The sequence below is a fragment of the Rhinolophus sinicus genome, linkage group LG13, assembly GCF_036562045.2.
Source record: "Rhinolophus sinicus isolate RSC01 linkage group LG13, ASM3656204v1, whole genome shotgun sequence".
Taxonomy (NCBI): Eukaryota; Metazoa; Chordata; class Mammalia; order Chiroptera; family Rhinolophidae; genus Rhinolophus; species Rhinolophus sinicus.
The window spans coordinates 35,789,998-35,800,988 of record NC_133762.1 but is presented as its reverse complement, the minus strand read 5'-3'; the positions used below and the strand labels follow the sequence as shown (position 1 = coordinate 35,800,988).

The 10,991-nt window shown below is 53.9% G+C and overlaps 1 protein-coding gene across 18 annotated transcripts in view; it reads left to right on the top strand.

Annotated features, from left to right (window-relative positions):
* Window positions 1-220: 220 nt before the first annotated feature.
* Window positions 221-10,991, top strand: part of EPB41L1 (erythrocyte membrane protein band 4.1 like 1) — a 117,254-nt gene continuing 106,483 nt past the window's right edge. For 5 of the 18 annotated variants that reach the window (XM_074317814.1, XM_074317811.1, XM_074317813.1 and 2 more), the window contains exon 1: window positions 352-374. The gene's annotated coding sequence lies outside the window, so the exon portion shown is untranslated. Of the gene's footprint in view, window positions 375-10,991 lie in introns of all 18 variants that reach the window. The other 13 variants (XM_074317810.1, XM_074317816.1, XM_074317808.1 and 10 more) reach the window with 8 other exon arrangements.

Here is a 10,991-nt window from a genome sequence, read left to right as displayed (position 1 = left end):
AGCCAGGCGGGCTCCCGGGGCTCAGCCCCCTCCCCTCCCCTCCTCCCCTCCCCGCGGCGACGCGGCTCCTCCCGACGCGCGGCTCCGGCGGCTCCGGCGCTCCCCCGGCTCTTCGCGGCTCGCCGCGGCTGCCTAGGCGGCCGGGATCGCCTCCTCCTCCTCCTCGGGGGAGCCGGCCGGGGCGGGGCGGAGCGGGGAGGCCGAGCGTGGGGGGCGGGCGGGGAGGGGGCTTTGCGCCGTGGGAGGGAGAGTGGGAGCAGGCGAGCGAGCGGGGCATTTCTGCGCAGCTCCAGCGCGCCACGGAGCCCGCCGGGGCGGCCGCCGGACGCACCGACTGGGGACAGACAGCGCCCGGAAGCCGCGTCCGCCGCCAGGTTAGCTGCCCTCGCTGCCCTCGCCACCCTCCTCCGGGCCCCGAGGACCCCGCGGCGTCCAGCCCGTGTGTGTGTGTGTGTGTGTGGGGGGGGTATTACCGAGGGCTCCGGGCTCGGTCCCGGGTCCTTGAGTACTGACAGGCCCGCGGGCAGGCTCCTGGGGGCCAGACACCATTGGGGCGGGGGAGGGGGAAGGGGGTGTTGCGGGGGGCGCCGGAGCCAGGAATCCTGGCCTGGGTTCGTTTGACTTCACACCAGCGTGGCTATGTGTGGTGGAGTCCACGTCGCCGGGTGTGTGTTGGGTGTGAGCGCGCGTGTGCCCGTGAATCTGTGCAAGTGGATGCTCGGTGTATGCGCGCGTGCGTGTGTGCGCGGGGTGTGCATCTGTGAGGGTGTGTGCCCTGCATATCTCCGAAGGCTGGGTGGTGTGTGTCTGCGTGTGTCTGTCCGTGAATGTGTCTATGAGAGGGTGTGTCCGAATGTGTAGCTGAGTGTGTGTACATCTGGATAAGGTTGTGTGCCAGTGGCTTAGCTTGTGGCTGGAGCCTGTGGCTGTGTGTGTGTGTGTGTGTGTGTGTGTGTGTCGCTGTGTGAACGCCAGTGTGACTCTCCGTGAGTGCGCGTGCGAGGGCGGGTGTGCACCCGCGTAGCCCCCGTGTGCGTGTGCGCGGCTTTGTCTCCGCACTGCCAGGAGGATGGGGTGAGGGCAGCGGCCGAGGCGCTGCGGTCGCCGAGAGCCGGGCACCAGGCTGGGGCAGAGTGTGGGGGCGGTGGCGCGAGAGTCCCGGCGCGGCGGAGACGCCTTGCTGGCAGGTGGGCGGCCACACCCCGGGGGCCTGCGGGAGCTGGGCTGACAGCGGAGCCGAGTACCCGGCAGAGCGGGAGCGGAGGGCGTGTCCTGCCTGAAGCCAGGGTGTGAGTGGGGGGTGTGGATGTGGGTGTGGGGTGTTGCTGGCCGCAGCGGCAGCAGTCCCCAGGCTCTTGACCCAGTCAGTTCAGGGATCCATTTCCTGTCGCGTCGCGGGGACCGTCCTCCAGAGCCAGACTGGGCCTTGCCAGGTTAGCCGCACTCCCACCCTCACCCCTGCACTGAGCGTAGACTCACATCTTAGGTGTTCTGAAAGGAGGCGGGAGAACCACTCTCTTAAAGGTCCAGCCCACCCCCAAGGAATCTCTCCATCAGGAGACCTCTACTTTGAGAGAGGTGTCTGGGTGTGTCTGTACCCCTTCCCCCATTTGTTGATGCAGGGCATGCATTTCTAGATCTGTAGTCTGTGTGCATGTGTGTGTTCTGTGTATTTCTTGTGCATTTGGGTGCATAGGTATGTCTTATCAGTGAACAGTAAATAATGTATGTCTTGATGTATACGTGTTTTTATAAGTTCTGGTATGTTTGCTTTTATTTACATATAGCTGATTGTGTATCAGTAAGACTGTGCATGTAGGTTTGCAAGAGAAGTGGCATTTTGGTGCCAACTGGAGTAGGACAGAAAAATTTTGTGCATGGGCACTCTATTTTAGAAAAACTGGGTGAAAGGGTAGTTTGGAAATTTAGTGCCTGGCTTTGTGGGTTTCCGATGCTGGTGCTGAAATGTTGGTAGGTTAGGGTAAGACTGGCTACAAGGATAAAGACAAACTGAGACTCTGATAGGAGGAATGAGTTGTTCTGGAAGAAGTATATTCAAGTCAAGAATTCTTCCTCCACTTCCAGTGCTTTTTCTCTATAACCTCCCCTCCCCCTCTGCTGCGGGCTTGCCAGGATAAAGTACACAGGATTTGGAGTGTAAAGGGAGAGAGCGGGGAGTGTGAAAGGATGGGTGACAGGATTGGAGGCCAACAGCAGATTTCTGCAATTCTTAAAATGTTTCACTGCCCAAGGCAGCAGAGCTGGGAAAAGCTGAGCTTGCGGTCCCCTTTCCTGAATGTCTCTCCCGTGACAGGAAAGGCTCTGGCCTGGAGCTCAGGAGTCTCTTTTTGTCTTTGCTCAAACCCTTGATGTGTTTACCTGTTTACTGAACACATTTTTATTGAACTTCCCTTATGTCAGAGTCTAAACCCCCTAAGCCTCAGTTTCCCTAGCTGAGCAGCTAGTAGGCTAGATTCTGGGAATTTGAGGCCCCTTCCCTTTCTCAGAGTGCTCGAGTTTGTCTCATTGTTACCCAGAGTTAGGAATCCACCTTTCCAGCCCCCAAAGATCCTGCCCACGGTCCCCACTCACCATTTCCCCTAGCCCCCATGTACTCTAGTCTAGAGCAATGGTTCTCAAAGTGTGGTCACTCCACCACCAGCAGCAGGGTCACCTGGGATTTTGTTAGAAATGCAAATTCTTGAGCCTCACACCAGACCTACTGAATCAATAACTTTGGGGGTGGAGCCCAGCAGTCTATGTTTTACCAAACACAAGTGATTCTGATGTACGCCAGAGCTCGAGAAAAGTGTAGCCAGGGAGCCAGAACCTTGTATAGGTTCTGGAACACCTGGAAAGCCTCTCGTGCTCCTTCCCAGACACATACCTGAAGTAGCAGCCCTCGCCTGGAAGGTAGCGATTCTGGTTTCCAGTCCCAGGTCTTCCTTGGACAAATCACTCCTTCACTGCATAATGCAATGACTCATTGACAGTGTCAACTCGGGGCCAGGTTCTGAACAAAGGGGTGTCTGCTCTGCTTAGTTTCTTCACTCCTTACCTTGACCTGTGGGATGGAGCCCCTGCCCACGTCTCTGGAAACCAGCCACTCGGACCTTCTTTTAGTTCACCCAGGCAACAGGAACTCCTTCGCCTCTGGAATTTTGCACATGCTGTTCCCTTCTGTCCAGCATACTCTTCCCCTGCTTCTTATCTTGGTTAACTTACACTCTTCAGCTTTCAGCTCAAGAGTTACTTTGTCAGGAGGCCCTTCACCAACTCTCTAGGCTAAGTCGGTTTTTTCTGTGAACCATTCTTAGCGCTCCCTCAGAACTTTCATAGTACTTATGAGAGTTTGTAATTATACATGAACTTGATAGTTGTTTGTCTGTCTCCCCTCACTCGATTGCAAATGCCATCTGGGCAGGAACTTGTTTATCAGTCTCCCTGGTGCCTCCACTCAGTGCCCGGCTTGTGATTGGTGTTCAATAAATTTCTTGAGTGGATAACTATAAAATGGGAGATGGTACTAAATGGTACCCAAAGTTTCCTCTCCTGACACTGTAACGTCTAAGCAGGCCTTAGACATTTTTGGAAGTAGATTTGTCTTTTTACTGCTGTATCTCATGGCCATACATTTGAGCCCCCACTGTGCCCAGACCCATGCTGGGCTCTGCTGTAGGGGAGGCAGGAGAAAGCTCTTCAGGAGACACAGCCTAGATTGTCTTCTGTGTCCTCCTGGGTTAGGATCCTGCAAGAATGAGAAGAGGAAAAGCGTTGAATAAGGAATCTAAACGTCAGAGTCCATGCCTTATTACTGACTGTGGGCACGTCACTTTCCCTTTCTTGCTTGTTTCCTCCTTTGTAAAATGAGAGTATTGGGATGGACTGTACACCTGGCATTGGTTACTAACACTGGCTCTACAGTCCTTTGGGCTTTGCCCCATACGAGTCAGGTGGGCTCGGGCAAGTGACTTCATCTCTTCATTTCCTCGCCTGTAAAACAGGACCAATCTGTTTCACGGGGCTGTTTTGAGAATGAAATGAGGTACGATACATGGAATGCTTTGCACAGTGCTGAGCACATAGTAAACACTTGGTAAATGTTAGCGACTATTACTATTATGCTTCTCCACAGTTCAACGTAACATTCTTGAATGCCTTTTGCCAACCCTAAGCCTACAGAAATAGAAATGAATACAACAGTGCTCACCAGCTGGGCATGGGGGCAGACATGTAAAGATGTACAATGTACGAGGTGCCAGGGTGCGACTGTTCCTGGAGGAAAATTCTTCACGGAGGAGAGAGATGGTGCTTGGGCTGGATTTTGTCTTCCAGGTAGTTGGAGCAGCAGGTGCAAAGGCCCTGTGGGTTGTTAGGGGAACTCCAAAGAGTTCCATGCGGTTAGAGCAGAAGGTGGTGAGTGGTGGGGGTGGGTAGAGTGAGTGGCTGGAGATTCGGCCTGAGAGGAAGGTTGGGGCCACGTCTGTCACGGGCTGAAAATCTTGAGTGAGACCTACAGGTTGTGGGGAGCAAGGGAAGGGGAAGAAGGTAGCCTGGAAGGATCAGATTTGCATTTCAAAACCACAGCTCTCCAGGTGGTGTTAGAGGAAGGCCTGGAGGAGGGGGCGGGCCCGGAGACTGGGCTCAGGCTTGTTTGCATTGATGAAAAGGCCCAGTGCGGGTAGATAGAGACCTAGAACACGGAAGCACAGTTGATGGATTCAGGCCAGCCTGGGTCAGGGAGATGAAGGAGGGATGAGAATGACTTTTCACAGCCCCCTAACCCCCCATTAACCTCCAGGGCTAATGAGTGGGAATCTGAAGATTGGAATTTGAATCCGAGGTCTGCTACTAATGGACTCATAGTGTATTAATTTCCTAGGGCTGCTTAACGAAGTACTGCAATCTAGGTGGCTTAAAAATGTAGAAATGTATTCTCTCACAATTCTGGAGCTACAAGTTAGAAATCAAGGTGTCGGCAAGGTTGGCTCCTTCTGGGGGCGGGGAGGGGGGGGCGTCTGTTCCACACACACACACACACACACACACACACCGTGCTCCTTGTCCTGCAGCTGCATCTGCCTGTTGTCACATGGCTTCTTCCCCTTTGTCCCTGTGTGTCTGTGTCGTCTCCTCTTCTTATAAGGACACCAGTCATATTAGATTTAGGACCCACCCTAATCCAGTATGACCTCATTTTATTTTAACTAATTATATCTGCAATGACTCTATTTCCAAATAAGGTCACATTTTGAGGTTCTGGGTAGGCGTGAATTTGGGGGGAGGGCACTATTCATCCCAGTACATCCAGGAAGATGAAAAGAGTTCAGGTCTTCGAGCCCCACAAGCCCAGGTTCCTATCCATGCTTTGCAATGGAACAGCCATGAGGCTTCGAGTAAATCCGTTATTTCTTTCTTAGCCTCAGTTTCCTCTTCTATGAAACAAGGACAGTAGCACCTGCCATCGATGCCATGTTGTGGTGGTGAGCCTCAGTCAAGATAACAGAGAGGGGCAAACTCGGTCAGGTGGTACGTAGTAGGCACACAGTACTGACGACCTCCTCTTAGGCTCCCCGCTCTCTGCGCTTAGCTGGGACAAGTCACTTCGCTCTTGCTTCACTTTCCTCATCTGCCATCATTCAGCTCTACCTCTCTCACCAGATTGTGAATCCCGGGGGATAATGAGCTTAAGAGTTTGTTGCTGAAATTTTTAATTATAATCGTCATCATCACAATAACGCTTGGCCATTGCCACATCTCCTGCCTTCTCAGCAGAGCCCAGCCCAGCCCTCTCCTTTACTGAGTGAGTCCTTTTCGCCCCTTTGTGCTCAGAGGGATCCTGCGAAGTGTCACCCCTGTGAGAGCTGGGAGAACCTTACACAGGGTCCTTGCCCTCATTGGCCAGAGGAGGGAAATGCGCTCTGAGAGGAGTGACACCCCGAAGGTCACACAGCTGGTCAGTGGCAATGGGACAGCTTGTCTGTGGCTCCTGTTTACAGTCCGAACAGTGCTTTTCCCCCAGTTGCAACTTGAGCCCCAGAAGCAGGAGCTTGGGGCCGGCAGAGGCCTAGAGTGAGCTCTGCCCAGGGCTTGGAGCTGGAAGCCAGTGGGGGAGAGTCCTGCTGAGTCCGGATCAGAATCCCAAGCAGGGGGCTCCCTGAGTCCTGCATGAGCGGGCACTGCCTTCGCAGGCTACATGGGCAGGTCGTTTTGTTCTCAGCCTGGCTCTGGCCCTCTCTGTCTGCTGCAGCCGGCGGAGGCCACCACGGGCCGGTAGTGCAGCTTGGAGGTGCCGTAACCCAAGGCTTCAGTGTCCCTATTGCCAGCCAGGGCAGTGCTCTCAGCAGGCTGTGTCCCTCTAAGTCTTGCCTTGGTGGGCCTAGGGAAGGTTCTAGAAAGGAGAGCAGGCTTATCCCGTCTTGGCAGTTTCCTTGAAGTCATCTTCTTTTCTCCCAAGCTAGGGAGCCAGGCTCTTCTTCACGCCTTGATTTTCTTTTACCTTCCCTACTCCTCAGTTTTCTCTCGCTTCCTTCTCTTGCCTTCCCCTCCTCCCTCTTCTGTCCAGATTGAAGCTCTAAAGATAAAGCCTCCAGACCCAGTTGAGGTGGGTGGTTTCGGGGTTGCTTCAGGCCACCTAAGAATGAGAAAGCCTAGTCAGAGGCTCACTCCAGTGACTGATAAATAACCGCTTACGTTTATTGGCTTATCATGTGCCAGGCCCTGTGCTAAACTCTTTTCATGCCTCCGTCTTTTAATCCTTGCGCCTACCCTGCGAGGCACAGGTTACACCCCCATTTTGTTAAAGGAGGCTAAGTAACTCACCCCAGGCCTACTCAGTCCTCAGCCAGCAAGCAACACAGCCGGGACTGACGTCTACATCCCTCCGAAGTTGGCAGGCGCTCTTGAGTCTTTCCTGCACTGCCCTGGATAGAGCCTATGAGAATGTTGAGGGGTTCGCAGAAGGATGTCCATGTGTTCAGATTCGGAGAACAGATTCTTGGCTCGGAGAGCAGGGTCTGCAATCCAGGTTTCCTGTCTTCCAGGCTGCACTGTTACCCCCTCAGAGACTGGCCTTCCTTCAGTGTCAGCCCCAGGGCAGGCCACGGCTCTGAGCCCAGCAGGGTCCAGGCAGCTATCCACTTGTGGGAGAGACGCTGCCTCAGGGGCAGGTGACAGAACAGGTCTGATGGCACTTTGGCTTTTTTCCAAAATATTGTTTTGTCACTGGCCCCCTTAGTTTTTCATAGATTATCTTGAGTCTTCCAGGGAAATAAGCTTCTGCTCTGCAGAGAGTGATAGTTTGGTCTCTTCAGAAGGGTGCTTGGGAGTTTGGGGGCTCGGAGATCCTCTCTGTCAGGCTTCGTGATGGGTGGAGGGGAAGGCAGGGAGGCAGAGGCTGGAGCCAGGAGACCGTGGTTCAGGAGTACACTTATGCTAGAAAGAAAAAAGGAAGGAAGCCGGAGCTGGCCGAGTGCCAGGGTAAGACTGGAGAGAGGAAAGGAGCCTTGAGGCTGGATTGATTAGAAACCTCCTCTCACCCCATGTTCAGCCTAGGAGTCCAGACTCCCTCCCAGGCGGCGCTGCCGATCTCAGAATGTCGCTTCAGAAATTGGGCAGCTGCAGGAGGCTTGCTGGCCCTCCCCCAAGTCCCACCATGGCCATGACCAGGGTCACCTTGAGCATGTGGCCTTGATTAATGAGCAGTGGCTTTAAAACTTTTAGCTACAGAGCCCTCTCTTCGTACACAAGGAAGCAGAAATTCAGTACATGAAACTGCTCAAACGAGAGCTCTCAACACTCCCCCCACCTCTGAGGGTTCCCTAAGGCAAGGCTTCTCAAACTTTGCTTCCCCAAGAGCAGAAGAGAGGAGCTTGCTAGGAAAACACTCTACCAGGACTCACCCCAGAGAGTCAAACTCAGCTGCTCCCTGGCAGCAGGTGGGATCCATGGTAGGTGCTGGAATCAGCCCGTTTGAACAAGTTCAGAGTCAAGGTGATTGGGAGACAGAGGGTTCTCAGATTGCCCTTAAAGAATGCTGGTCTCGAATGTTCATGAACTTCTGAAACAGCATGCACACCTTTGAGTGTGCACTTTGATCTCGGGAGAGGATCCACAGGTACCCTCTGAGTCTCTGAGTCACTACCCGTAAAAGTTGGGTGGTTTTATAGAGAGGGAGCCTAATGCCTGGAGAAGGGTCACCCAGGAGCCACCGGCAGAGTCGGGCGTGGAAGGCAGATCTTCCCTACCCCACAGCACATAGCTGGTTTTAAGTGATGGTGCTGAGGGGCTGCAGGTCCGTCCCTCCGCCCGTCTGGGCTTCAGTTTTACCAGCTGTAAAATGGGATTGGACAGTATAAGCCCACGATCCCACGGAGCTTCGATCTGTGGTTCTGGAAGCCAGGTGTCCTGCTTCCCAATTCACGTTCTTTGCCCTTTTTCTTGCTGTCTCCCCAGCTTCACACCCCTCTGGTGAGACACCCCCCCCCTTTAGTGTCTCCCATCTTCAGAGATTTCATACAGAGCCTGGATCCTTGCTCCTTGAGTCCCTCTTGTCAGATCACAGGCCTAATTGCGCAGCCCTTTCTCTCTTTCCGGGCCCACTCACCATAAACAACCAGGTGCCTGTGAGTCTGGGGATGCTGAAGGTGGCCTCTTCAGGGCCGCCCCTGGGGCCAGTGCCAAGGGGAGGGCCTCGGAGAATGTGTTTCCTGAGGTTCCTAGGACACGCCCAGTGCTTACCTGTGTCTTTGCCCCAGGTTCCTGGGTTCCTCCCTGCCAGGAATGCCACCCTCCTTCCCCAGTCACTGTTGAAATCCTGTAAGCCTTTTCAAGGCTCAGCTCAGATGCCAACCTCTGTCCCACAAAACCGTGTGAGGCCTCCCATCCTCACCCCTACAATGAGAATTTGTCTCTTCCTCCTCTGCATTCCCTTAGCACCTTATCTAGTCTCTGGGGACAAGTTCTGCTTGGTCTTCGCTTTATCCTAGGATGTCGCTGGTCTCTCTTGCTGGATTGTGAGCCCTAGGATGGATGTCTCATGGATCATTCTTTGCTCCCCAGTATGTAACACAGGGCTTGGCACAGAGCAGTTGCTTCATGGAAGATTATTAAGTTCTATTTGCAGAATCTGTCTCTGGCCCTGGGCTGGGCTGGTTTCTTTGGAGGCCCTGTGGCCCCATCGCTGGCAGGCCACAACTTCTCACATATCCCCTTTATTTGTGGATCGGAGGAGGCCAAGTTGGGCAGTGGGTAAGAACTTAAATTCCAGTCTTGACTCTGCCGTTTCCTGGCTGTGTGACCTTGGGCAAATCACTGCACCTCTCTGAGCCTCAATTGCCTCAGCTTAAAACCAAGGGTAGGGATGACACGTCTGTTGTGGGCTTGGGAGGATTCACTGAAATGATATGTGTAAAATGCTGAGACCTGGGCATTGTACAGAACAAATGGTCAATAAACAATTTTAATTCATTACTTTTCAGTTAATGGTTATTATCATTGGTGTTTCAGCAGACACCTGTTTTGTTTTGAGTGTCGTGCTGGGGGGGTGAGCGTGAGAGAGAAAAATCATTGTAGGAGTTCCTCGGTCTTCAGGTCCTTAAGGTCAAGTAAGACTCTACTATGAGTAATAGTGTCTGGTAGGGATGTGGCTGAATGACAGGAGGCAGGGAGGCAGGTGTTCGCTGTGGAGGGAAAGGAGGCGACTTCCAGCCTGGAGACGGGAAGTGTTGCAGGGAGGATGCAGGGATGAGCAGGGCGGAGCAGAGACAGCCCCAGAATCTTCACACAGAAGGGGCTTGGGGTCAGCACCCCAGGTGGAGGGGGAGCTTCAAGCCTCGTTTTGCTAAGAAGAATTTGGACACAAGACTAGAAAGGTAGGGCAGAAAAGTTAGGACTTTCTGGCGGAGGTGAGCAGGCAGGGCCTTGGTCCCTCTGCCCAGGCTTGAGCTGAGAAAGGCCGGGGGTGGGCTGTAGCCCCAGGCCTCTGCCGGCTCGCCATGGAGACTGCTCCATAGTAATAGGGCCCCTTGTTTACCTGCCCAAGGATGAGATCCGAACTCTGGTCTGTGTGAAGTAGAAGTGCAAATTGATCCCAGAAATGTCAGAATCTGTAAATATCAGAGGTGGCCGGCAGGAGAAGCCATCTCCTGATCCACCCTCCTCACCCCTCTATTACACATCGGGGAAGCAGAGGCCCAGAAGTGGGAGACCCCGCCTAGAAACACTGAGTAAACGGCCGCAGTGAGTTCAGCGCCAGCCCCAGGTGAGCTGTGGACCTAGGTCTGTGTCAGGGGTTAAGGGAAGAGGGTGAGGAGGGGGATCCCAAGGAGGGATCTAAATGACAAGCAGATGTCAGATTGGGAGCAATCTGTTGCCAAGGTGTGTACGTGTGATCCCAGGTGAGTGGGATGCGAGTGGGCTGAAGCTGTCATCCTTCCGGGCTTTCCTTCCCAGAAAGGAAGAAGGGCCGCATCGGTGGGAGCCAGGGGAATACTGGGAGGTGGGGGAGTGCAGGGGGTGGCCTGAGAAGAGGAGGCTGTTGCCAAGCAACCAGAGACACACCCGTATTACACCAGCACCGAGCATCCAGCATCTGTGAGCCACAGTGGTAGCACCCTCATTTTATGGGGGAAGAAATGAGGGCTCCAAAGGTCACAGCTGGGAAGAGCAGACCCAGGGAGGGGGGCACTTTAAAGCCACGTTCCTGGCATGCCCTGGGTGGCTGCCATCTCAGTCCTCAGTCAGGCCTGGTTTCAGTGAGGACCTGGGTCAGAGGAGCCAGGAAGGTCCCCATCCCAGGGCAAGCCACCTTTTGCCGTCCTGCACTTCTTCTCCGTCAGTCTGCCCACCTATCTGGCCTGCTTTATTCTAGTTCACCTGCCCCCTTGTTCATTAATAAAAAAAATATTTATTGAGCACCTACTATGTGCCGGGTCACTGCCTCTGACCTTATGGAACTTATGCCTTAGCATGAGGGCTGTCCCACATTCGTA